General features: G+C 44.2%; 1 protein-coding gene and 1 pseudogene across 2 annotated transcripts in view; one reads left to right on the top strand and one right to left on the bottom strand.

Moving 5' to 3' along the window:
* Window positions 1-27886, bottom strand: part of RAB30 (RAB30, member RAS oncogene family) — a 101481-nt gene that overhangs the window by 39945 nt on the left and 33650 nt on the right. The window lies entirely within an intron of this gene.
* On the top strand, window positions 7834-8951 carry LOC136168768 (N-acetyllactosaminide alpha-1,3-galactosyltransferase pseudogene; annotated as a pseudogene).

Raw genomic sequence — 27886 nt, 5'->3', positions numbered from 1 at the left:
TAGTTGCAGCACGTGGGATTTAGTTCCCTGACCATGGATCGAACCTGGGCCACCTGCTTTGGAAGCACAGTCTCAGTCACTGGACCACCAGAAGTCCCAAGAATATTTTTTGAGACACATGAAAAATAAAGATAAAAAAAAAAAAAGTAGGACTGAGTATTATTTTCAAAGGCAAGACAGTAAGATATTTTATTCTTCGTACACATTATCTTCCATATTTTCCTCTTTCCTCGAAATACAAAATGGATTTGGGAATCCAGAGGAATAAGGAAAGTGAAAAGTAACCCAAGGAACGGCACTTCACGAGAACAGTTCACCAAAGGCCACATCGGAACGATCCTGCTTAAGTAAACAACGCTCTTTGACTTGCGCGGTGAGAAGGCGTCACTGCCCTGGGCCCAGATGTATTTCCCCACAGAGAAGGGGACGAGGAGGAGGGCCGCCCCCCACCCACTTGGGCCCCGGTTCCGCGCACTCCCCCGGGAGGCACAGCTAATTTGGTTTGCACCTTAGCACCTGAGAACAGGTGCTTGCTGGAGAGTCACGGATACAAAGGGTGGTACAGGCCCCTCGTCTCCGGGGAGAAGGAAGATAGCCTTCCACTCTTTAATCCCTTTCCAAGATGGGGAGCTTCTGTCTGCAAAACATGTTTGTTGCACTGATCTAAGAAAACGCCTTCCCAGACCCAACTTGCTGTTTCCGGCTTCTGCACAAGCCTGCCAGGCTCCCTCTGTTGTCCTCCTCCAACAATAAACAATACCACCCGCCAAGAGCTCCGGGGAGGCGGGGAAGGTCTGTTCTCCACATTCTGTAAATGAGGGAGTGTGTCTAATCTTTCCTCCGCAGAAGCTTTCCTGCGCCTGTTTGGCTGGGCGGAAGGGCCTCGTTATCAGCATCCTTAGGCTCCTCCCCGCGGCTGAGATTCAGCGCGGCTGGGCCAGGCGACCAGAGGTCAGAGCTTCAGCCCCAAGCTCTTCCCCCCAAGGCAGACCACGGATGGGGGTATCTCCTTCCCTGTCACCCCAGGCTGGACCCTACCCTCAGCTATTAAACAGATTCCCTCCTCACTGGAAGCAGAAGAAAAGGAAAAAGGAAGCAAATGTCCACATGCTCTGTGACTCAAATGGAGGAGGATAAAATGTAGCAATTCTCCCAAGTTTTATGTCCCATCACCTTGCCAGGTCCCCTGTCAACACAGAAGAATGCCTATTTGTCTAGAGCGTAGATGCTTTATACACATCAGCCTATTTCATCCTTGAAACAGGCCTGTGGGGTGAGATTTCTTGGTGACTATTACTATCAATAACCTTTTACATCTATAGAAGGCCTCAGGTTTGCTGTCCTAAAAATTATCTTATCTGTATGCGTGTTGCCCAGTTGTGTCTGACTCTTTGCGATCCCATAGGCTGTAGCGTGCCAGGCTCCTTCATGGAATTCTCCAGGCAAGAATACTGCAGTGGGTTGCCATTCCCTTCTGCAGGGGATCTTCCCGACCCAGGGATGGAACCGAGGTTTCCTGCAACCGCGCCACCAGGGAAGACCCTTATCTGTATCCTTGCAACACACACACACACACACACACACACACACACACACACACACACACACACACACACACACACACACACACACAAGGCCACAAGCCATTTGTCGCCAAGGCTTGCTGGTGTGCTGTCAGAAAGGTAGCCTGGGGCTTCCCTGGTGGTGCAGTAGATAAGAATCTACCTGCCAGTGCAGGGGACATGGGTTCCCAATCTGGGAGGATCCCACACGCCTCAAAGCAAGTCAGGCCTGTGCCACAACTACTGAGCTGCAACTGAAGTCCATGCACCCAGAGTCTGTGCGCCCCGAGAGACGCCACGCCACGAGAAGCCCAGACACCACAGTCAGAGAGTAGCCTCCTGCTCACCACAACTAGAGAAAGCCTGCACAAAAGCAATGCAGTCCAGCCAAAAATAAATAAAATGGAAAAAGAAAGAAGAAAGAAAGAAATGTAGCCTGAATACTTGCCTCCACTGTACCTTTGTCTCTGCTGCACCAGCCTGGATCCAGCCCTTGTCCCCTCTCACCCAGCCAGCGATGTCTAACCAGGTTAAGTGTAACAAGGAACGACTGTCCTCACTAGCAGGCCTTCAATATTTATCAAAAGCCTTAACAACATCCACGCTCTTTGATCTAGCAATTTTGCTTCTGGGAGTTTTCCCTAAGGAATGATTCCAAGATGTACACACAGATTTATTCACAGTAGCGCACAAAGAAAGTTCGTTGCAGTATTACTTAGAATAGTCCCCGAAAACGAAAACGGAGCAGGTAAAGCCTCTTCTAACAGTGCAGAAATGGTTATATTGAACCACATGATGTAACATTATGAAACATATACGTAGAAGAAAATACATTTTAAAAATGCTTCCTGGGGTTATAGATTATTTTCTTCTTGATCTATTTATATCTTTTCTAAACTTTCTTCAATAAACACGACTTATTTAGAAATAAAACACTTTATTAAAATACAGGGACTCAATACTGATAAGGGAGACATGGAACAGGTGGACACATAGTCAGCCAGGGACCATCCACATTTAATTAGCTCTCCTGAAAGCAGAATCTTCCTATGGGTACAAACCAAAAGCCATAACTGCATTCACACTTTCCATGCTGGGAACTCACTTCTGGAAATTCACTTTAAGGAACAAACTCAAAATGCAATATGAACAGAAATGCTCACTACATCTTACCTAAAAGAACTGGAAACAATCCAGTTGTCCAGCTCAGGCAGTGTTGTATGGAACATCAACACCATGGAATGCAGGGCAGCTATTAGAAATGCCAGTTATGAAAACTATGTAGAAATATGAAATAATGTTGAACATAGGCTACAAAACTAAAAGAATACACAAAGCTGCATTTATCAGGACTGCAGCTATAAAAAGTAAGCATGGATGTGAACAAGGGCATTTCCAAAGCAAGAACATATACTGCGTTTAGTTTATGAGATCACAGGGAGTTTTTTGTTTTTTAAGTTTCATCCTCCCCACCTTTTAAACAAGTTTTAACATTTTGCATATGCCATAGACACATTTTTTAAAAACGCTGAAGACATAGAAAAAGGAATTACCAAAAGCAACACAAACACTGCCAACATTTTGATGTGTTCTCCCTGTCTCTTTTTCCTAAGCAGAACATGACTTAGTTTGGTTTTGATCACTGTAATCACGACAAGATTTCCTTTAAAGTAGTTTAAAAAAATCATTTCAATTTTTAAAATCAGAAAACATAACAAAGACCTGTAGGAACATATACCAATGGGTTTTTTCGAATGCTGTCAGGAGAACTGACTTCATACAATGTCTGACTACAAACAAAACAGCAATTTCATACCATGGTGGCAGAACAGCTGGAATGATCAAAGTTCCTAACACCTGCGGAAGACTCTTAGGCCTGTGTTGTTGTTATGCAGTCGCTAAGTTGTGTCTGACTTTGCAACCTCATGGACTGCAGCACGCCAGGCTTCCCTGTCCTTTACTGTCTTCCGGAGTTTACTCAAACTCACGTCCATGGAGTCGGTGACACCACCCAACCATCTCATCCTCTGTCTCCCCTTTTCCTCCAGCCCTCAATCTTTCGGAGCATCAGGGTCTTTTGCAGTGAGTCATCTTTTAGAATCAGGTGGCCAAAATACTGGAGCTTCAACATCAGTCCTTCCAATGAACACCCAGGACTGATTTCCTTTAGGATGGACTGGTTGGATCTCCTGGCTGTCCAAGGGACTCTGAAGAGTCTTCTCCAGCACCATAGTTCAAAAGCATCAGTTCTTCAGCGCTCAGCCTTCTTAGGCCTGTATCAATAGCCATAAGCCAGGAGCATGGAGAGTGCTGTGCTGCTAAAGCTGACATTGTTGTAAATTAGAAGGAATTTCTCAGATTTGGAAAAGATAAGGGGGACTTCCCTGGTGACCCAATGGTTAAGAATCCTGTTTCCAGTGAAGGGTTCGATCCCTGGTCGAGGAGCTAAGATCCCACATGCTGCTGGACAATGAAGCCCGTGAACGACAACTACTGAGCCCATGCGCTTGAGAGCCCGTGCTCTGCTATTAGAGAGAAGCCCCTCACACTGCAACTAACTACAGAAGCTCCCATGAGCCACAACAAAGACCCAGCACAGCCTAAATAAAAAATTTTTTAATTAAAAATAAAATTAAAGAAAGAAAAGATAATAGATACAACAATGGACCAAGTTTTCTAATCAGGAAAACCTTGAAGCGATCCAATCCAACTGGTTGCTTGAGCCAGCATATTTAACCTCCTTGACACCGCTGACAACCTCACCAGCAAGGATCCCTCCAGGAAGAGAAACAGGGATCCCTACATAAGCAACCCCTGGGCTCCGCTGCCTGCAGACAGGGAGGCAAGGTTGAGTCTGCTTTCCTCATAGACGGGCTCAGTTTCTGCACGAGTGTGACACTTTGGGGCTTTTCAAACACCAGGGCCCCTCGAGACAAACACTGTTCATCTCTTCCATGTGTGTCTAGCAAAGCCTCTGTTCTCTGTCACAAAGCTGGGGGAAAGCGGCTGGGCTGGGCTGATGAAGACATAAGATGCCACTGTGAACACAGCCAACCTTATTCAGATACCGGCTACATCAAGGTAAAAAGTCACATTGCATTCTTTTCCTTAGAAGTTTTTGGAAATGAACCCGTGGACAAGATGCGATGCGACTACTCCACTACAATATTAATTTAATATTTCCAAAGAACTAATCTGACCATGCCATTCCCAGACTTCAAACTCCTCGGAGATCCCGGCTGCCCACACAAGCCCTCTGCGAGAGGAAGGACAGGGCCCTGGTGAAGGAGGTAAACCTAGGAGCCAAACTGCCCGAGTCTGAGTCCTGTCTCTGCCCTGAAGAGTTGGGCGACTGTGGGCAAGTTCCCTTTCCCTCGGTGCCCACATTTCTTTATTTGTAAATAGGGATAATAACAGTGCCTACATCATGGGGTTATTTTACAGATGAAAAGATTTAATACAACAAAGCATGAAGAAGAGAGCCTGGCATCCAGTAAATCTCAGATGCTTATACGTGGAACTCTGCTTAATGCTGTGTGGCAGCCTCAAGGGGAGGGGAATTTGGGGGGGAATGGATACGTGTATGTGTATGTCTGAGTCCCTTCACTGTCAGCCCGAAACTATCACAACATTGTTAACTAGCTATATCCCAATACAAAATAAAAAGTAACCAAAAAAAAAAAAAAACTTTTAGGTACTTATAAACCAGTCATTGTTGGAAAGTTCAAATTCCCTAGCAAGGCACACAGAGCCACCCATAACCCAGTCCCTGCTCATCTCTTTGGCTTCATTTCTCATGACCTTAGAGTTACCACTGCCACGATGATCACACAGCCATGCCAAGCTCCCAGAGTGTGGCCCCTGAGACAGGTTCATCTCTCCACATCTCTACTCACAGCAGGCCATTCTCTCCTTGTTGCCGGTGAACAATCACCCAACTCTGGACACCTCTACCCACCCCCGTGGGAATTAGCCCCTCTCTCCTTTACACTTCCACTGTGTGCTATGAGACTCCCTTCATAGATACTTCATTATCCTCACTGGTTCAGGGATCCTGCTTCCCACACTAGACCTTAAGGACAGAGGTGCCTATGAATTTCTGTCTCTATCCCCACTGCCTGGCACTGAGGAGATCCTGAGCAAATAGTTATTAAATAAATGCAAAAGAAATATTGATCAGAACATGCAAAAGCCAGGAATAGTTTTTAGAGAACCTAAACACCAAGATAAGGAAACCAAACCCCAAAACACTTTGATCCTGAGGAGAGTTAATTGGCAAAGATCATATAACCAAAGAGAAGAAAGAAAATGATTTCCCAGGGGAAAGCCAAACCTTATTATAATGCAGTGTCCCTGTGTGTATTGGAGGAGGGGGAGGGAGAAGTGACATTAATAATGGTTCTAAACTAACTGATGTTGACTAATCACTGAACAGCAGGTTTTAAATGTTTTCTTTAGGGGAAAAAAAGGTTAATTGGGAAGTACTTTTTTTACCTTGTTCACAGTACAGGTTGATTTCAATATAAAATACTACACAGGACCCAGACTGCAAGAAAAGAGAAGTAATTTTTGCTGAATGTCTATAGTGAGCTGGCTACTTTAAAAATAATATCATTTCTATTTATTAAGCAGAAGGTGCTAGACACAGAACCACTCACTTTAGACACATCATCTAGATTGGATAATGCAAGTCCTCAACAACTCTGAAACTAAGTATTTCCCTCTGCATTCTATAGATGAGAAAAACATATTCATCGTTCCATACATTTTTAGTGAGCATATTCTCTGTGCAAGTCACATTGACCAGGAGCCCAGGAAACAGTGATGAACAGGCAGACAAAGTTCCCCACACCCTTCACAGAGTATACATCCTAGCTGAACAGAAAAGAGAGCAAGGAATGGATAGGGGAAAGGAGCATATACATAAATAAACAAGAAAAATATAAAATAGTGGCAACTGTCAGTAGAGAACAAAAATAAAAGGAAAGGACAGAGTGTATCCAGACAGCAATTTTATTTTATTTGGCTGCAGCATGTGGCATATGGGATCTTCATTCACCAACCAGATATCGGAATTGTACCCCCTGCATTGAAAGCACAGAGTCTTAACCACTGGACCACAAAGGAAATCCCCAGACAGCAATCTTACAGTGAGTTGTCAGAGAAGGCCTCTCTGGGCTGGTTCTATTTAAAATAAGATTAGAATAAGAAAAAGTGAAGCACATGAAGATAGGAAGAACAGGGACTTCCCTGGTGGGCCAGTGGTTAAGAATTTGCCTTCCAATGCAGGGGACACATGTTCAATCCCTGGTTGGGGTCCTAAGATCCTACATGTCATGGGGCAACAAAGCCCACATGCCCTAAGACCCAGTGCAGCCAAAAAAAACTGGAAGAGCATTTTGGGTTGAAGGAATAATTAGTACAAAGAGACCTAAAGCAAAAATGGACTTGGCATGTTGAAGGAGTCAAAAATAGAACAATGAGGCTAGGTGCATGGTCAAGAAGAAACGGCTAAGAAACAGACCACGGGGCAGGTCACACACAGCTCAGTCATGGCCAGGAGGCGGGATTTCATTCTGAGTGCTACAGGAGGCCACCTGGAGAGGGAGGGATGGTTGGGAATGTGACATAAACCACTTAACCTTTTCCAAGTTGAAGCAACTAGTTAGGAGATTACTGCAGGAAGCCTAGGCGAGAGATGGATGGGTGTTAGTAATGAAGACGGCGGGAAGGTGATAAGACTTGGGAATGTTTTTGAAGACAGAGCTAGAAGACAGAAATTGCTGAAGGACTGGATGATGATGGTGGAAGAAGAAAGAAATCAAAAGTAAGGCCTAGGGCCGAGGCCGGGCAGAGCGGGCGTGTACCATGGCTGCCCAGTGGCCCCTGCCTGCAGCCCAAGAGGGAGGAGCCGCGCCCCGCCCCCGCCACGCCACGCCCCCGCCACGCCACGCCACGCCCCCGCCACACCCCGCCCCCGCCACGCCCCGCCATGCTGCCACGCCCCACCACGCCCTGCCCCCAGACCACGCCCCACCACGCCCCACCCCGGCACGCCCCGCCCCCGCCCCGCCCCCGCCCCGCCCAGGCACACGGCAGAGGCGCCTGCCAACAGCCCCCAGCACGCCTGGCTTCTACACATCCGGAGTCGGAGCGCTGGACCTTCCCTGCCTCCCAGTCTTGCCTCCTTCTGCAGAGCAGAGCTCAATAGAGCTTGGTGGGTTTTGCCTTTTACTCTGGGAGGAGAGGAGCAGACGATGCGGAGAAAAGAATGAATGTCAAAGGAAAAGTAATTCTGTCAATGCTGGTTGTCTCAGCTGTCATTGTTGTGTGTGGGGAATACAGTCACAGCCCAGAAGGCTCTCTGTTCTGGATAAACCCGTCAAAAAACCCCGAAGTTGGTGGCAGCAGCATTCAGAAGAGTTGGTGGTTTCCAAAATGGCTTAACAATGGTTACCACAAAGAAGAAAAGGAACAGAGAAAGGAAGACGAAAGAAAGCTTCATCTCTCGGACTGATTCAACCCACTTAGATGCCCCGAGGTTGTGACCATGACGGAATGGAAGGCGCCTGTAGTGTGGGAAGGCACTCACAACAGAGCCATCTGGGATGATTATTATGCCAAACAGAAAATTACCATCGGCCTGACGGTTTTTGCTGTCGGAAGTTACACTGGGCATTACTTGGAGGAGTTGTTAAAAGTCTGCTAATAAGCACTTCATGGTTAGCCACAGTCATATTTTACATCATGGTGGATGATGTCTCCAGGATGCCTTTGATAGAGCTGAGTCCTCTGCACTCCATCGAAGTGTTTGAGATCAAGCCTTTGATCTCAAACGCTTGTGTTTGAAAGGAGTTGGTCAGACATCCTCAGGATGCGCGTGAAGACCATTGGGGAGCACATCGTGGCCCACATCTGGCATGAGGCTGACTTCCTCCTCTGCGTGGAGATGGACCAGGTTTGGAGTGGAGACCCTGGGCGAGTTGGTGAGCAAAGCTACAGTCCTGGTGGTACAAGGCAGATCCCCGTAAGTTCACCTAGGAGAGGTGGAAGGAGTCTGCAGCATACATTCGCTTAGGCAGAGGGGATTTTTATTATCACGCGGCCATTTCAGGGGGAGCACCCACTCAGGTCCTGAACATCGCCCAGGAGTGCTTCAAGGGAGTCCTCAAGGACAAGAAAAATGATGTAAAAACCCAAAGGCATGATGAAAACCATCTAAACAAGTATTTCCTTCTCAACAAACTCACTAAAATCTTATCCCCGGAATACTGCTGGGATTATCACATAGGCCTGCCTTCAGATATTAAGCTTGTCAAGCTATCTTGGCAGACAAAAGAGTATCATGTGGTTAGAAATAACTTTGACTTTGTGCCAGTACATTTCTGAATTTGAGAGAGTATTATTCTGGCTACTTCCTCAGAAAAGTAACACTTAATTTTAACTTAAAAAAAATATTAACAAAAGACCAACACAGCAAGTACATATTATTTCTCCTTGTAACTTTGAGCCTTGTAATATGAGAGAATGAACCTATGGTAATCAGATGTAAATTCCCAGTGATTTGTTATCTATTCTGGGTTGGGGAGGCAGGGAGAGGATACACTATCAGTTGATTCAAAAAAAAAAAAATTGCCATAGACAAAGAAAAAGCCAGAAACACTCTGTGTGCCAGCTGACATATGGGAGAGAAGTATGCAAAGGGAAGTGTTTGACAACAAGATACGATTATTGTGAGGGGCTGTCCTCTTGATTGCAGTGTCTTCCTATCTCTGCTGGGTCTGAAGCAACACAAGAGTTGCTTTTGCAGCAGGAGAACTCTTAGTAGGCCACAGTCCACCTTGGTGCTCCTCAAATGGTTTAGTCAATGTCCTTTCCTTCTCAGGACATTGTTTGGCTTCTGTGCCAAGACTAGTCAAGATTCCCAGTGGATACAATGGAGATGTTGGGAGTCACAGGCAATCTGAAAGAGCCAGTGGGTGCTCTGCATAAAGTGAGAACAAAGCCTCGGAGTAAGTTGGCAATGAGTTGTTATGAGTTGACATGAAATAAGCAAACAGAGGGTAGAAAGAGAGGGAGCTGATCACCGTGGGGCAGTGCCTCCTTTGAGGGGCACAGGGCACGTGGGTGCCACATAAATATGGCGTGGATCCAGGCACTGAATGGGAGGCAGTGTGGGTGGTCCCCAGTCTCCTCAACCATTACGACAGCCAGAGCAGTGTTGTCTTAGAAGATGCTTCTTGTTTTGGCCAAGTCCTATTCAGTATGCCAGACTCTGGAACTTGAGTCTTCAGATCCTTGGCCAGAGGAAGGGGATGGTGTCAGAGGAGACAAAGACCTGCAGGGGATTGAAGAGGCTTGCAAGGGGTTACATCTCCCAGACCTGGACTTCATGACAGTCAGTCATCACCGAGTTCTGCTACCACCTGCTCTAACCCTCAGCCCAGCAAGCCCCAATCTGGAGGGCTGACATCAAGGAACCTCTCATTTCCCCTTGTCCCTTGCACTACTGAAGTATAACAACCAGACGTGTTTAATAAAATGGGCAATTGATTTTATATCAAAAGTAGAGGGGACGGCAATGGAAGATCCAGTCCTTGTGACTGAACATCGTTCAATTCCTTTCTCTAAAAGAAGCTATGAAATCTTATATATTATTTAAAGCTAAGTAAGTCAATGTAAAGGAGATTAGGGGGCAACATTTACATATGCAGGCATGTTTATATTTTGCTTATGTTCCAGTTTACATCATTGCTTTCCATTTTCAAGCAATTGACTTGAAGAGCCACTGCACTGGCTTGATGCTCAGCACTGTGAGCTTCTTTGATAAAATGAAACCTCCATTTGCTCTACTGTTTCTTTGTGCCTCCTACTATTCGGTTCTTGCCAAAATTTTTCACAACCCAGTAAAACAAAAGAAAACCAACAAAAATCCTGAAGAAGTGGGCTTGTAAAAGAAAAAGGTGATCAAAGGTCAGTTAGGACTCTTGCTTCTCTATAATTCAAGTTTTGGGGGATCCATTCTGGAGTAGGTAGGGTTCATGGTTTAAGTCTGAAAGCAAAGAAATGACATATCCTCAAAGATCAGAGAAAAGAAATGATGTTTCCTTTCAAAGGGATCTTGATTTTTTTTTAATTTACTTAAATTTAAAATCCAAATGGACAAACTCAAAAATCTTATTAATAGTTCAATGTTAAAAAACTACAATTTCTGATTTACAATTAAATAAATTATTTTCTCAGTAAAAAAAAAAAGTAAGGCCTAGATATTTTGGCATGAGCACTTGGAAGGAATACTAGCAGCACTAACTGAGGTGGGGAAGACTGAAAGAACAAGTTTAGACCACATCCAGAGTTGTCTTTCAGTCACATTAAATTTGCAACATTGCCTAGACATCTATCTGGATATGAATCTAGAGTTCCAGAGAAAGTATGAGGATGAAGTTACAGATTTGAGGGTCATTAGCCAACAGATGTTATGGCAAGCCATCAGATTAAAACAGGACATCTGCAGAGGGTGAATAAATAGAGAAGAGGCCATTTCAGAACATGAGGCACGTTATCATTTAGATGTTGAAGACAGAGATTTTCTTTTTAAGAGTTTGGTTTTTAAAAATATTTACTTATTTGGCTTCAATGGGTCTCAGTTGTGGCACATGGGATCTTAGATCTTTCGTAGAGGCATGCATGGAAACTCTTAATTGCAGCACGTGGGATCTAGTTCCCTGACCAGGGATCGAACCCAGGCCCCCTGCACTGGGAGCAGAGTCCTAGCCCCTGGACCACAGGCAAGTCCCAAGAGAAGGAGACTTGAAGAGAGTCCAGGGAAGTATGGAGACCCAGGAAAGTGGAGTGTCAAAGAGAGATCAGCCTTGTCATGTGCTGCTGAGAGAATAACTAAGACCATAAACAAAGCAGTGGCCTTCAGCTTGGCACAATGAAGGTCACTGGATGACACAGACAAGAATAGTCCCTGTGGAATGATGAGATGAGAGGGAGGGGAAGCAGTCAAAGCCAAAACAAGAGACAATTTTTAAGTTTTATTGAGAAAGGGAATGCAGAAACTAGAGGATAGCTCAAGAGGGGAATAAAAATCAACAGTTTTAAATTAATGAATTTATTTTGTAACATTTGAGAAACAAAACTAGAAAACATTTCTAATTTGCGGGGGGAGGGCTGTTTTTAGGTAAGAAATATTCATTTCAGTTCAGTCACTCAGGTGTGTCCAGCTCTTTGCGACCCCATGGACTGCAGCATGCCAGGCCTCCCTGTCCATCACCAACTCCCAGAGTTTACTCAAACTCATGTCCATTGAGTCAGTGATGCCATCCAACCATCTCATCCTCTGCTGTCCCCTTACAGCATATTTATTTGCTACTGAAAATTATCCAGTGATGGGTAAATTTCACGATGGCAGAGAGAAGGGGCATAATTATAAGATCAAAGATCCATAAGACTTGATCTTAAGACAGTTCATAATGTGCCCAAGGTAAAAGAATTGATAGGAAGGGAGATAGAATACTTTCCCGGGTCTGTTTTAGTCACATATACATCCTTTTTTCCACACACCATCGTCGGTAATATAATAATATGAGTAGCATTTGCAAAAGATTCCAACTCCAGGCTCTGAATATCATCAGAACAGTTTTAGAAGGAATCTTAACTTGGAAGAATTAACACAAACACACACCCCCTTCTATATAAGCAAGCTCTGTTCATCATACAGAATCCTCTGATTGCATTTTCACACAAATGTCATTTATGTGTGTACATCTGGCTATGGTCCTACCGCAGTAGAATCTTCATTGTTGTTCTTTTATGTACAGAGTGGCTTTGAGGAGGGGATGGGGACATTGAGATACATCACTATGAAGAGTAAGGGGGAACAGGTCAGGAAATAAACTCTCTAGAGACTGCAATAAGGCAGTTAAAAATATTTTAAGAATGTCAGTTGTATATTTATGTTTAGCAAAAGTGAAGATGGAAATCAAGTTATATGATCGTTACTTCTTTCCTCTTTACATAGCGATCTTTGGAAGGGAGTGGCTATGGCTGTGCCAGGACATGCCCTCCTGTCATCAGTTCCCCACGCCCACTCCTGCTCTGCCATGTGGAGGCACAACCCCACCCCCTTCAGCCCCATCGTTCTCTCACCTGATTTCACATTATCTGTTCTAGTTTACCTCTTCCTTCAGGGAAACACAGATGCTGTCTCCCCATGATATCCTCCCTGCTCCCTCCTTCTCTGAACCTTTATAGCACTAAGTACTGAGTGAGCCTTCTCTGAACCTTTATAGCACTAAGTACTGAGTGAGTGAGTGAGTAAAGTCGCTCAGTCGTGTCCGACTCTTTGCGACCCCATGGACTGTAGCCCACCAGGCTACTCTGTCCATGGGATTCTCCAGGCAAGAATACTGAAGTGGGTTGCCATTTAAGTACCAGTACCACGTAAATATAGCTCTTGATCACATTAAGCCTTTTTTTTTCTGATCGGAAAAGGTTTACTATAAGGGTCAACCAAGGAAAACAGGTGGGCTTATGCTCAAAAAAAAATGCAATACATATATATGTGTGAGACATTACTTTGCCAACAAAGGTCCGCCTAGTCAAAGCTATGGTTTTTCCAGTGGTCATGTACGGATGTGAGAGTTGTACTATAAAGAAAGCTGAGCACCGAAGAATTGATGCTTTTGAGCTGTGGTGTTGGAGAAGACTCTTGAGAGTCCCTTGGATTGCAAGGAGAGTCAACCAGTCCATCCTAAAGGAAATCAGTCCTGAATATTCATTGGACTAATGCTGAAGCTGAAACTCCAACACTTCGGCCAACTGATTAAAAAAACTGACTCACTAGAAAAGACCCTGATGCTAGAAAAGATTGAAGGCAGGAGGAGAAGGGTACAACAGAGGATGAGATGGTTGGATGGCATCACCAACTCAATGGACATGAGTTTGAGTAAGCTTTGGGAGTTGGTGATGGACAGGCAGGCCTGGTGTGCTGCAGTCCATGGGGTTGCAAAGAGTTGGACCCACTGGGCAACTGAACTGAACTGAACTGACGGGGTCACTTTGCTATGCACCCGAAATTATCACATTATTAATCCGCTATACTCAAATATAAAATAAAAAGTTGAATAACAAAAAATAAAAAGGAAAAATAAATAAATAATGACATTTTACACTGATAAATTTTCACTATCTTCATCCATCATAAGACTAAATGTATTAGAAGTGAAAATTTTAAATATATTAGAAGCTAAAATTTCTGGAAAACTTTTAGCAGTTCTTTTATACGAACTTTATAAAGTTTTTATAAGAACTTTTATCAGAAGTAAAATGGGTTTTATTATAAAGCATACTTTATCTCCTTACTTTATCCAGTGTTTCTTTAAAAATAAGTAAGTAGAGAGAAAAAAAAAGGACTCAAACTTTTTTTATCATATTAAGTCTTAACACTATTCTCTGATTCCAATATCAGAGTGAGAGTACTTTTCGGTAGGAATTTCAGTGTGATGATTGGCCATTGTTACTTTGAGAGGCAGCTTAGTCATGGAAAGATCCCAGATTGGGTTTGAGTGGAAATTGTGGCTCTGCTTCACCTCTGATAAGCTGAGTGAGCTTGGGCAAGTCTCTTTCTGAGCCTGGCTTCCCTCACAGACAATGGGAATAATACTACCTACCACCTACTACTACCTGGCTATGTGTCCACAACGTGCTTGCTCTTCTGCTAAAAACCCTCCAGCGGCTTCCATGGTTTTCAAAAATCATATCTGAAACTCTTCAACCTGCTTACAGCTCCTCAGCCTCACTGCTCACCTACCTCACAAGCCATACTCCAGCGGCAATGAATTTCCTGGGATATTCCTCACCCCCTTGCTTTTGCTTTGTCGGTCCCTGCTGTCCTCACCCTCTCAGCCCACCTGGCTCTGGCATCACTCTCCTGGAAGCCCTTCTGGATTTGTCAACTCCCACCCCTTCCCCACATACACACATTAGGTTCTCCCATGTGACCCTGACCACAGCTAATCACTGTAGTCACCGCACTGTTTATAATTATTTATTTATAGCACCACCTATTCCATAAAACAAGGGTTCACTGGGGGGAAAGGACCGGGCTTTATTCATCTCTGTATCCTCAGCACAAACACTGATGTCTGCTTCACCTTGCTGATGCTCCATTTCTTCATCGAGGAAATGGGAAGAATATCACCTATTTGAAAGGTCAGGATTAAGTTTAAATGGTTAGGGGACTTCCCTGGTGAACCAGGGCTTAAGAATCCACCTTCCAAGGCAGAGGACATGGGTTCAGCTACTCGTATACCCTTGACGGAAGACCAGTCCTCCTCTATAGGGGATGGTCGTCCTCTTCCACCGAGCACGCAGCTTTGGGAGGGACGCACATGGAGCGGTGAGGGAGGAAGGGGACACCCGCCTAGCCAGCCAGCTCAGCCGAATCAACCCTGGCGATCAATGGGGTGACAGATGTCGCAACCAAGTCGCCCTCACATCCAGGACACGGGTTCAATCCCTGGTCAGGGAACTAAGATCCCACCTGCCTAGGAGAAACTAAGCCCAGACCAGAGCGGAACAGTCTGCGAGCCGCACTGAAAGATCGCGCATAACGCAACAAACAGCCCGCATGCACCAGCTAACACCTGATGCAGCCAAACAAAAAAAGACATGTTTAAAAAAAACAAAACAGAAACAAACATAACAACAAACAGAGTCTATCACAGGGTGTCAGGCACAGAACTGGCCTTCAGTACATTTGGTTTATAGTCTTAGCCTGTCCAGATTTTGCTCTTTTTCTGTCCTCCGTGCCCAGGCTCCTACACTGGTCCTGTATCTCCCCTGAGCCCTCTCCCCGATCCCTATCCCTGAGCAGTGAGGGTCCCAAGCCCCGGCCCTCTCTTGGGCTCCCACTCCTACCAGTGCCCTTTGAACTCTGAGGCTGACTCAGCAAAGCACCAATACAGTACTGCAAGTATGTCCTGAGTACCTCTGGGCAAGACAAGGATGTCCCAGATGCAGTGAAAGTGATACAATATGGACAAGCAGGGAGTGGGTAGAGAGGGCTTCACCTGTAGCTCAGTCGGTAAGGAATCTGCCTGCAATGCAGGAGACCCAGGTTCGATTCCAGGGTCAGGAAGATCCCCTGAAGAAGGAAATGGCAACCCACTCCAGTATTCTTTCCTGGAGAATCCCATGAACAGAGGAGCCTGGAGGGCTATAGTCCATGGGGTTGCAACACTACCTAAGAGTCAGACACGATGTGGCAACTAAACCACCACCACCACAGTGGGTAGAGAAGAGGCAGGGAGACAATGAGAAAAAGGCAAGTCAGGCAATTCACGGAAGGAAAAGTTTGCAAATCTCCAGGGGCAGCTTAGATGAAGTGGCATGTCCGGGGGACCTCAAAGGATAAACTTAAGCTGAGGGGCTGTTTCCAGAATTACTCTTGTTCCACAAAACACATTACTGAAGTGCTCCTGATCCACAGATAAAACGTAAAATAAACTCAGGAAACGTTGCTACTACACACCCCTCTGGGAGAGTCACAGGCACAGCAGCGAGATGCTGACAGGTCTTGAAGAGACCCTATTTAACTTTGTTTAATCTAGCATCCCACATTTGTTTGGCCACTAGTCCTTGATTTCCTTCCCCCCACCCCAGGATGATATTTATAGCTTCTTGAGGATCACACTTCAAGAAACAAGAAGTCAGGGACTTCTCTGGTGGTATAGTAGCTAAGACTCTGAGTTCCCAAGCAGGGGGTGTAGGTTAGATCCCTGGTCAGGGAACTAGATAACTCAAGCTGCAACTAAGGGTTTACTTGCTGCAACTAAAGACCCCGAATGTTGCAACGAGGAGGGAAGATCCCATGTGCCACAACTAAGGCCTGGCACAGCCAAACGTGTATATATATATATATATATATATATATATATATATATATACACACACATATATAAAGAAACAACACGTTAAATCCTTTCAAAGTTATATATTTGCATTTTTAACAGGACCTCTCAGAAATAATATCCTAAAACCAGATTTTTTTTTTTAAATAACAATCATCAATTTAAAAAATCCTCCTGGCATCACGTCCAAAGGAAAAGACAATGAAGACCTTGCAGAGCTGAGTGAATAGCTATCAAGACAGGATGAACTGCCTCCCTTCCCTAGTTGGGGGGGGGGTGTGGGGGGTGGAGACTACAAATCTTATTCTCAAGTGAGGGAAACGCAGCATCTGTGAGTGAGTCCCTTCCTTCTTTGGTAGGATGTTTACGCCCTTAGAGCGGCCCTCCCACCCTCTCTGACTTACTGGCTGGCTAAAAAACACCAGACTTGAAAGCAAAGGGAGCCACATTGCATAACGACAAGCCAACAGCATGTTCTACTCCTTAATATTTAGCAAACAGTCACGCCTGTAAGAGGCAAGAAGGAAAGGGTCATTGTCCACTCCCTGTCCCCACCCTGGAAGCACAGTGCTCCATGACCCAGGCTGGGGCTTAACACGTGTTTCCTGGGAACCAGACATTGTGCTCACGGTACAGAGGAAAACACGATCTAGTCCGAGTCTCAGGTCCTACTTCCCAGGCCAGCATGGAAGATGAAAACATAGCAATGCGGCGCTTGGAGCGCAGGCAAACAATGCCAGAATAAGAGGTGAGGACAAAATGCCAGCAAGGCATAATGCAGGGACTCCGTAACTTTGCCTGGCCTTAAGGTTGGAAGAGAGGCGTGTTAAAACAAGGCTATTCCTCTTCGTTCTTGGAAAATTGGAAAGGGGTTTTCCAGGCAAATAGATCGATCATCTATAAATAAATAAAAGAGGGTTCCAGTTTGAGTAGAATAGGGTTGGACAGAGCAAAAAAGGGGGAAAAAAAAAAAGCAATTCATCTTTCTGACTGGCTGGCATACTGAACAGATGCCTCTACCTTCACCAACTCCTGCTTTTTTCTTAATAACAAAAGAATGCAGGGGACTTCTCTGGTGGCCCAGTGGTTAAGAATTCACCTTCCATTGCAGGGGATGTGGTTTTGATACCTGGTCAGGGAACAAAGATCCCATACGCTATGGGGCAACTAAGCTACAACTAGAGAAGCCTCCAGGTGTCACAAGTAGAAAAAGCATGCGCACAGCAATGAAGACCTACCACAGCCAGAAAAAGAGTTCAGGAGAGGGAACGTGGAGAGAAGATGATGATGTCAAATTTGGGAAGCTTGGGATACAATGAATAAGTAGTAACAGACATAGCAGACTTAAGAAATCTGAATCTTAAATCAGAAGCAAGGAAAGCTGAGAATTCGACTGATTTAAACCACAGAATCCTTACCAGGCCCAAGACTAGCCGTATTGGATGCTCCTGAAAAGAAAGTATTTAGTCGCTCAGTCATGTCTGACTCTGCGACCCCAAGGACTGACGCCTGCCAGGCTCCTCTGCCCATGGAATTCTCCAGGCAAGGATACTGGAGTGGGTTGCCATGCCCTCCTCCAGGGGACCTAGAGCCAGGGGAACAGAATGCTAAAGTAAGGACCACAGTAAAAGCAGTTTGAAAAGGTGTTAGAGCCCTAGACAACCCCCTTACTGACAGAATTCAGGATGCTTTGTTTCCTCTTTCTCTCCAAGAAAAAGAACTGCAAAAAGGCAAAATGGCTGTCTGAGGAGGCCTTACAAATAGCTGAGAAAAGAAGAGAAGTGAAAGGCAAAGGAGAAAAGGAAAGATATACCCATTTGAATGCAGGGTTCCAAAGAATTGCACGGAGAGATAAGAAGGCCTTCCTCAGTGATCAATGCAAAGAAATAGAGGAAAACAATAGAATGAGAAAGACTAGAGATCACTTCAAGAAAATTAGAGATACCAAGGGAACAGTTCATGCAAAGATGGGCTCAATAAAGGACAGAAATGGTATGGACCTAACAGAAGCAGAAGATATTAAGAAGAGGTGGCAAGAATATACAGAAGAACTATACAGAAAAGATCTTCATGACCCAAATAACCAGATGGTGTGATCACTCACCTAGAGCCAGACATCCTGGAATGCAAAGTCAAGTGGGCCTTAGGAATCTTCACTACAAACAAAGGTAGTGGAGGTGATGGAATTCCAGTTGAGCTATTTCAAATCCTAAAAGATGATGCTGTGAAAGTGCTGCACTCAATATGCCAGCAAATTTGGAAAACTCAGCAGTGGCCACAGGACTGGAAAAGGTCAGTGTTCATTCCAATCCCTAGGAAAGGCAATACTAAAGAATGTTCAAACCACCGCACAATTGCATTCATCTCACATGCTATCAAAGTAATGCTCAAAATTCTCCAAGACAGGCTTCAACAGTACATGAACCATGAACTTCCAGATGTTCAAGCTGAATTTAGGAAAGGCATAGGAACCAGAGATCAAATTGCCAACATCTGTTGGATCATCGAAAAAGAAAGAAAATTCCAGAAAAACATCTACTTCTGCTTTACTGACTATGCCAAAGCCTTTGACTGTGTGGATCACAACAACCTGTGGAAAATTCTTCAAGAGATGGGAATATCAGACCATCTGACCTGCCTCCTGAGAAACATGTATGCAGGTCAAGAAGCAACAGTTAGAACTGGACATGGGACAACAGACTGGTTCCGAATTGGGAAAGGAGTATGACAAGGCTGTATATTGTCACCCTGCTTATTTAACTTATATGCAGAGTCCATCATGAGAAATGCCAGGCTGGATGAAGCACAAGCTGGAATCAAGATTGCTGGGAGAGATATCAATAACCTCAGATATGCAGCTGACACCACTCTCATGGCAGAAAGCAAAGAAGAACTAAAGAGCCTCTTGATGAAAGTGAAAGAGAAGAGTGAAAAAGTTGGCTTAAAACTCAACATTCAGAAAACTAAGATCTTGGCATCCGGTCCCATCACTTCATGGCAAATAAATGGAAAACAATGAAAATGGAGACAGACTTTATTTTTTGGAGTTCCAAAATCACTGCAGATGGTGACTGCAGCCATAAAATAAAAAGACGCTTGCTCCTTGGAAGAAAAGCTATGACCAACCTAGACAGCATAATAAAAAGCAGAGACATTACTTTGCCAACAAAGGTCCATCTAGTCAAAGTGATGATTTTTCCCAGTGGTCATGTTTGGATGTGAGAGTTGGACCATAAAGAAGGCTGAGCACCAAAGAATTGATGCTTTTGAACTGTGGTGTTGGAGAAGACTCTTGAGAGTCCCTTGGACTGCAAGGGGATCCAACCAGTCAATCTTAAAGGAAATCAGTCCTGAATATTCATTGGAAGGACTGATGTTGCTGCTGAAACTCCAATACTTTGGCCACCTGATGCGAAGAGCTGACCCATTGGAAAAGACCCTGATGCTGGGTCTTTGCTGGGAAAGATTGAAGGTGGGAGGAGAAGGGGGTGACAGAGGATGAGATGGTTGGATGGCATCACTGACTCGATGGACATGAGTTTGAGCAAGCTCCAGGGGTTGGTGATGGACAGGGAGGCCCGGCATGCTGCAGTCCATGGGGTTACAAAGGGTTGGACACAACTGAGCAACTGAACTGAACAGAACAGAGGGCTTCCCTGGTGGCTCAGATGGTAAAGAATCCGCCTGCAATGCAGGAGAGCTGGGTTTGATCCCTGGGTTGAGAAGATCCCCAGGAGAAGGGCCCAGCCACCCACTCCAGTATTCTTGCCTGGAGAATCCCCATGGACAGAGGAGCCTGGCGGGCTACGGTCCATGGAGTCGCAAAGAATCAGACACGACTGAGCAACTAAGCATAGCACAGTACCGTCTCTAGAAAGCATAGAATAGAAATGTCTAGTATTTGCGGTAAAATAGTCTAAGGAAGGGGGTGGGGGACAGAGATGAAAGGAAAGTAATCATGAATGGATCATTTGTGAATCTGGATAGTGGGAACATGGAGGTTTACTGCACTATTCTCTCCACTTCTGACAATCTTTGAAATTTTCCATAGTAAAAAGCAGGAGTGTCTCTGGCGCAACACAACTGAACAGGAACAGAAAACGTCAGGGCGCTGTATCTGCTGAAGGTGAAGTGTAAGAGGAGAGGCTTTCATACGCTCTCTCCCGCTGACTGCCATAATGTTGTCAGGTGGCCCACGCTCTGCAAGAGGATGAAAGACTCCTCCGAGTGACCAGAGCAGAAGGAAAACCAGAAGATGCCGCTCCAGAGGCTCCCAGGAGACCTCCCAGATGCTCCAGAGAGCCCTCCCAGATCAAGCTACAGGGAGGCTCAGAGTTAATGATCTCCATCTCATATTCAGTTTCCTGACAGCCTTTTTTTTGGACAGTTTTATTAAGATATAACTCACAACTCAGTTCACCCTTTTAAAAAGTGTACAGTTAAATGGTGTTTAGTAGTATAACCATCACCACTGGGATGGTTTATTAAGCTATAATATTAAGCTTTATTAAGATGTAACTCAATTCCATTTTTAAAATTAATTTATTTATTTTAATTGGAAGCTAATTACTTTACAATAATGTGGTGGTTTTTGCCATACATTGACATCAATCAGCCATGGGTGCACATGTGTATGCCCATCCTGATCAATTCAGTTTTTTGAAGTGTACAATTCGGTGGTGTTTAGTATATACAAAGTTGTACAACCATCATCACAATCAATTTCAGAATATTTTCATCACCCCAACGTAAATGCTATGCCTATTAACATTCACCCCATTCTCCAGCCCCAGGCAACTACTGATCTATTTTCTGTCTCTGTGAATTTGCTTATTCTGGACATTTCGTTAAAATGAAACCATATACCATGTGGTACTTTGTGAGTGGTTTCTTTCATTTATTCATTAACCATAATGTCAAGGTCTTGAGAGCTCTTTTTTAATTCCCCTGCCCTGCCCTTAATCAGAAGCAACACAGCCAAAGATCACATTCACAGTGACATATTGGGAAAGCCTCTAATGAAGATACAGACCACAGTAAACACACAAAAACAAAAATATGGAAAAAAGGAGGGAGAATATTTGTAACAATATTCCAGAGAACCAATATTTCAGAGAACCAACACAGGGGTTCAATATCTGAACAAGAGAAATTTCCGAGAAAGAGAAAAACAGAAAAAAAGACAGAACAATGAAATCAGTATAGTAATTCTCAACAGCATCAATAAAACAAGATGACGATGGAGCAATAACTTAAAAATTCTGAAGGAAAATTATTTCCAACTTAGAATGAAATCTAAGAACCCAAACTATTGATCAAGTATGAGAACAGAACAAAGACTTTTCAGGTATTTAAGATCTCAGAAATTCACATTCCAACGAACCTCTTCTTAAGAAGCTCATGTAGGATGTCCTTCACCAAGCTGTTTTCCAGAAACAGAGGAACTAGTAGAGACAGGCAACAGAGAATCCCAAGATCACCACATGAAGAAGCCAGCCAGCCTAGAGAAGTACAACCCAAGTGGTAAATGTGTTGAAGACAGTCATAACCAACAACCCCATGGCCATTAAACTCTCTTTGCTTCTGTTGACCCAAATACTTAAAATTATGATTATACAATTTTCAAACATACTCAAAAGTAAGTCCCTGACACCCAATCACCCAGATTCAATAAGTATCAACACTTTGGCCTATTCTTGCTTTCTATTTTTTCTTGAAGTATTCTAAAACCGATTCCACATCATATCATTTCACTTCTGTATATTTCAGAATCCATCTCTACACTACCCATTTTTTAACACCACATTACTATTAAGGCACCTAGAAAAAATAATGATACTCCCTTGATATCGGTCCATAACAAAATATCCCCTGCATCTCAAAAATGCCTTTTTTAAATTAGGCTGTTACAGGCTCAATTGTATTCCCCTCAAAAAAAAAAAAAAAAAAAAAAAAAAAAAACCTGTATATGTTGAATCCTTATGCTCTGATATACCTCAGAATGTGACTGTAATTGGGGAGGTAACTGAGTTAAAATAAGGTCTTGAGGGTGGGCCCTATTTCAACCTGACTGAAGTCCTAAAAAGAAGAAAAGAGATTGATGGAAAAGAATATGAAAAAGAACACGTATATGTATATCTGAATCACTTTGCTGTATGGCAGAAATTAACACTGCACTATAAAACAACCATGTATCAATAAGATAAATTAGAAGGAGGAGGAGGGAGATAAGGAGAAGAAGAAGAGGAAAGAAGATTAAAACATACGGAGAGAAACCAGAGCCACGTGTGTGCCAAGGGACCGCCATGTGAAGAGGCAGGAACAAGGTGGCCATGGCCAGCCAGGGGGAGAGGTGGCGTAGGAAATTAACCGCTGGTACCTGGATCTTGGGCCTCCAACTGCCAGAACTGTGAGAAAATAAATTTCTGTTGTTTAAGCTAGCCAGTCTGTAATATTTTGTTATGACAGTCGTAGCCAACTAATCCACAGACTCTCTGAATCAAAATAGGGCTCATACATTACATTGGTTCTGATTTTAATTCATATTATTTTTTCATGCTCTTGACTTGGTATAGAAGCCAAGTCAGTTGTCCAACACTCTGAATTCATCTCTTTGCTTCCTTGGAGTATAATTTGTCATCCTCTCTCCTCTCTTTCTAATAAACCAAAGTTAGCTAGAAGAGAGTAAATCCTAAGAGTTCTCATCACAAGAGAAAAATTCTTTTTCTTTTTCTTTAATGTTATATTTATATGCAATGATGGATATTCATGAAACTTATGATGATAATCACTTCATGGTGAATGTAAATCAAATCATTACGCTGTGTCCATTAAACCTATACAGGGCTGAATGTCAGTTATATCTTAATAATACTGGAAGAAAAAAGGAAATTTGCAAAAATGTAAACAAAGTATTCTTGCTAATTCCTTTTTGTTTTGGAAAATATCATTTTTACTCATGTTAAGAAATGATTCAATTTATTATTATTTTAAAGTGCATTAGTAAATTTGAAAAAAAAAAGTTAGCTCTAGAGGCCTGATTGATTTAGAGGTCAACTTTAAGGTAAGACTATTCTACAGGTGGACTGCATCCCCTCTTTAATCTGACAAAGAATGATTTTGTAAAGTTGATCCAGACTTTTTCTGGCAATACTGGCCTCAACCATGAGCTGGCGAAGTACCTGCTCATCCCTTCCACGCTGTCCATCTGAGTTAGCTGAGGGCATTCACTGCTTCCCACAGAACAGTTTTGCTTTGACCTACTTGCTGAGAACTGGAGGTAGGCCACAGAGAAATCGGAAGTAGAAAAGACATGGCAGACCATTCTCTGTGACCATATCCTGCCAGATGTCCGATGTCTGACCCACACAAATCCGCATTAGATGCCCCAGTAGTAGTCAGCCTTCTATTTCCTAGGAGTCACTCCCAACCCTGCCCACTGACCTTCCCATCAAGACCTCGTATAACCCTCAGGGAAGCTAATGCCAGACTATGAACCTGAGTTCATTCAGTTTATTTTTAGATCTAACAGCAGGTGTTGCCCTTTTGAAACAAAGTTTACTAGATTTGTGCTTGCTCCTTTATTTTAAAAAGCTAAACAGTGTATAGTTTAAAAATACAAACATGATTTTGGGACAGAGGGTACACAAGCAGCTTCTCAGGTATCAGTGATGTTCAACTCGATAAACTGGATGGTGGATACACAATTTTCACTTTATTGTTCTTTACCTGTAAATATTTATTTAAAGCATTCTTTGGTATGTATGACAGGTTTCATAAGAATTCTTTTTTTGTGAGCAGTCCACCGTGGCTAAGAACAGTAAGTTTGAAGAGTACAGTGAAAGGCAGGTTTAGAGAACAAACTTATGGTTACCAATAGTTACGGACTTTGTGATCAACATGCACACACCGCTCTATTTAAAATGGATAACCAACAAGGTCCTACTATATAGCACAGGGAGCTCCGCTCAATGTTACATGGCAGCCTGGATGGGAAGGGAGCTTGGGGGAGAATGGATACATGTATATGTACGGCTGAGTCCCTTCCCTGTGCACCTGCAACTATCACATTGTTAATCAGCGACAGCAGTAGCATTATTAGTTGCTCAGTCATGTCCGACTCTGTGCAACCCCATGGACGTTGATTGTAGCCCACGAAGTTCTTCTGTCCATGTGATTCCCCACGCAAAGATACTGGAGTGGGTTGCCATTTCCTTCTCCAGTTAATGAGCGATACTCCAACATAAAATTATTTTTTAAAAAAAATGATTCCAGCAAAAGGAGAAAAGACGAAATGGAGCTAACTCTGAAGGCAAACGGGAGTCTCAGTGATGCTCTCTTGGGAGGCTCATCAAGGAGACTTATACCCAAGGTCCATTAAAATGGCCTTCTCACAATCTATCCATGGAGAAGGACAGGGAAAAAAAATTTTTTTTTCCCCTATTCAGTTAGCTGAAGATGAACTATCCAACATGGTAAGCCTCTCACAGAGAGACATAATAATATGGTTTTGATGTATTTTTCCAATGAAAGGAAACGCAGCTTGCCCTAGGAAACACATTTACCTTGAATTCTTAAAAGACACAGAGCTGAGACAGATGCAGAACAAAGGTTTTAGATGACAGACCTGGGATATATCTTGGTGAGCTGAGTGACAGGTCAAATCTAGTCAAATTTATCTCAGCATCTACCATCTACTGAGAACATACGATATGCCAAGAGCTTAGCAGAGTTTATCTCATTTAATCGTCACAACCTCACTGGGAAGCTGAGACCCAGGGAAGTCACTTGTTCAAGGTCACAAAGCAACTCAATTAGCAACCCAGTTTGCTAGGCTGAACCTAGGTTTTCAGATTTAAGTTTCAACTTCAAATAAGATTTCTTTAGCTGCCAGAAATTAGCATTCAAAACCAGAATCTTCTTTACTCTCATGCCATCTCTCATCCTCAGAGAAGTACCGTTCAACCCCAACCCCTGGGTGTCAGCACCTTAGGATCTGACCAGACTGATTTCATTCATTAAACACTTGGGGACCCTCTGACAGCTGCCAAGAAACCTTTATCTGCTCTCAAGAGCAACTTTGTCTTCAGGAGTAAGCTCCATGAGGATTCTCTCTCTGTGACTCATTCCCAGCCTACCTTTGTCTACCTCCCCATCAGTACTTAAAGACTTCGCAAAGGTCAAGTTCTGCCCTTGTAGATGGGGGTCCCTTATCACAAAGACTGCCGAGCAAGACCCCTTAGCCAGCCTGTTCCCCACCTGCAATTTTCTCTCATCCTCGGGGCCGCTGAGATTTGATGGGTGTGTGTAGCTGAGAGAATAGCACAACCGGCCCCAGAGCAGAGTCACAGCCAGCGGAGCAGTCCCGAAAGACAGCCAGAGAATTTTAATGAAAACCAGAAAACTCCTGGCCGCTCAGTCCAACTACAGTCCAGGCCTGCCAGCCCCTCCCCCCTGCGGCTGAGAATCCCTGAGCAAGCTTCATCCCAAAGAGCCGGGAGGAAGATCCATTTGGTATTCAGCGATGCCTTCCACGGCAGCCACTTTCCAGGGTCATTTAGGTGAGAGGCAAGGCACACACTAATTGCAGCAGGACCCAGGGACCCTGAGAAGCACAGGGTGTGGTGGCAGCAGGTCTGAGCCAAGAGATTATGAAACAGTCATTTGAAAAAAATAAATAAATAAAAGCCTCTTTCCTTCTGCCAAAGCTGTCTGAACACAGCTGCATACAAGGCTAGTGAGGAATCTTAACAAGCTTAAAGGGACCGTATTTCAGATACTGGAGAACCAAAGAGGAAGAAAGGGATATTTTGATCACTTACTACATGTCAGGTGGTCTGATTTCATTTGACTATGAATTTGACTATGAATTTCATTTGACTATGGTTCCACCTTGACGATAAAGTGGGAATTATAAACTGCATTTAACACAGAAAAATACTGACTCAGAGAGGTTAGATAGTTTGTCCAAGGCACGCAGCTGGCAAGTGGGGGAACTAAGACTCAAAGTTCAATATGGGTGAGGTTCAGCAGAAATAAACTCAACATCCTGATTTGCCCTGTTTAATAAAAAGAAGGATCATTTACTGAATACCAGCTTTGTGCCTGCAAGTAAGCTAAGATTTTTATACACACGATAACATCAAATCCTCACAGCAACCAGATAAAAGTCTTTATCATTCTCCATTTTTGATGAGGAAACTAACACTAGATGCTAAGTAACTTAGCCAAAGTCATGATGCTACCCGGATTTGAACCCAAATCTATTTCTGGAGCCACCTCGCTCTTACATGTATTAATAAAACACTCACCCTAACAGCCTACAGGCTTCCCTAGTGGCTCAGATGGTAAAGAATCTGCCTGCAAGGCAGGAGACCCGGGTTCAATCCCTGGGTTGGGAAGATCCCCTCGAGGAGGAAATGGCAACCCACTCCAGTAGTCTTGCCTGGAGGATTCCATGGACAGAGGAACCTGGAGTGCTACAGTCCATGGGGTCCCAAAGAGTTGGACACGACTGAATGACTAACACACACACACACACACACACACACACACACACGCCTACAGAGGGGAACCATAGACACCATCATGCTAAGCAACAAGCTGCAAAGAGACAACTGCCCACTTCTTAACAGGTAATTTACATTCTAGGATTACCTTTCGGTTCCTCCAAGCGCTCCTCAGAGTGCTGACTCTGGGAAGGCTGACAGGGTTGCTTCCCCCGGGCCGTGGGCTCTGCTGACACTTCGTGCATGAAGGAGAAGGCCACCACCTCGACAGCTCCTTTCTGCAGGCTCTGCTCCACAGGCCCACATACCTCGCGGCAACCCCGCCTTCCCCCGTCCACAGCTCCCAGGCCTGTTTTATATTCCTAACAGGAGACCATGTGCCTTCTCTTAGAGCAACTGTGATTTCCCAAGGGAGACTACTGTCTAGACAGAGCATCCCAATCCATCTTGACGAGAGATGGGCCACACGATGTCAGGTTTGCTCATTTAGTTTTTTGGGGGGAGCCTGTGTTCAGCAGCCCAGGGAAGGCCCTGGGCTTGGCATCTCTGGGTTATCAGATCAACCATCGCTCTGTACCACAGCCAACGGGCAGGGTTGGAACTGTCTTCCCAGCCCGGCAAGTGTTACCTGAGGGGAGTCACGGGGGTCTCATACCCAGAATATGGGGCACACACTCACAGGCACACCATACAAGCAGTTCCATTAATCAGGCTGAAGCTCGATACGGCTCTGTCCCACGTGTTCACAGCTAAGCACCAGGCTGGGAGGAGGACTGAACGCCTGATACTGCCAAGGGCTGTGGCAGGTACCATCACAGCCACTGTGTTCATTAATCTTCACAGATTAATAGGTAGATGAGGTAGATAAGATGGCTATCACACAGATAAGGCACCTGAA

This window comes from Muntiacus reevesi, chromosome 5, assembly GCF_963930625.1.
Source record: "Muntiacus reevesi chromosome 5, mMunRee1.1, whole genome shotgun sequence".
Lineage (NCBI taxonomy): Eukaryota > Metazoa > Chordata > Mammalia > Artiodactyla > Cervidae > Muntiacus > Muntiacus reevesi.
The sequence above is the reverse complement of the archived record's forward strand: the minus strand, read 5'-3'. Positions and strand labels throughout refer to the sequence as shown.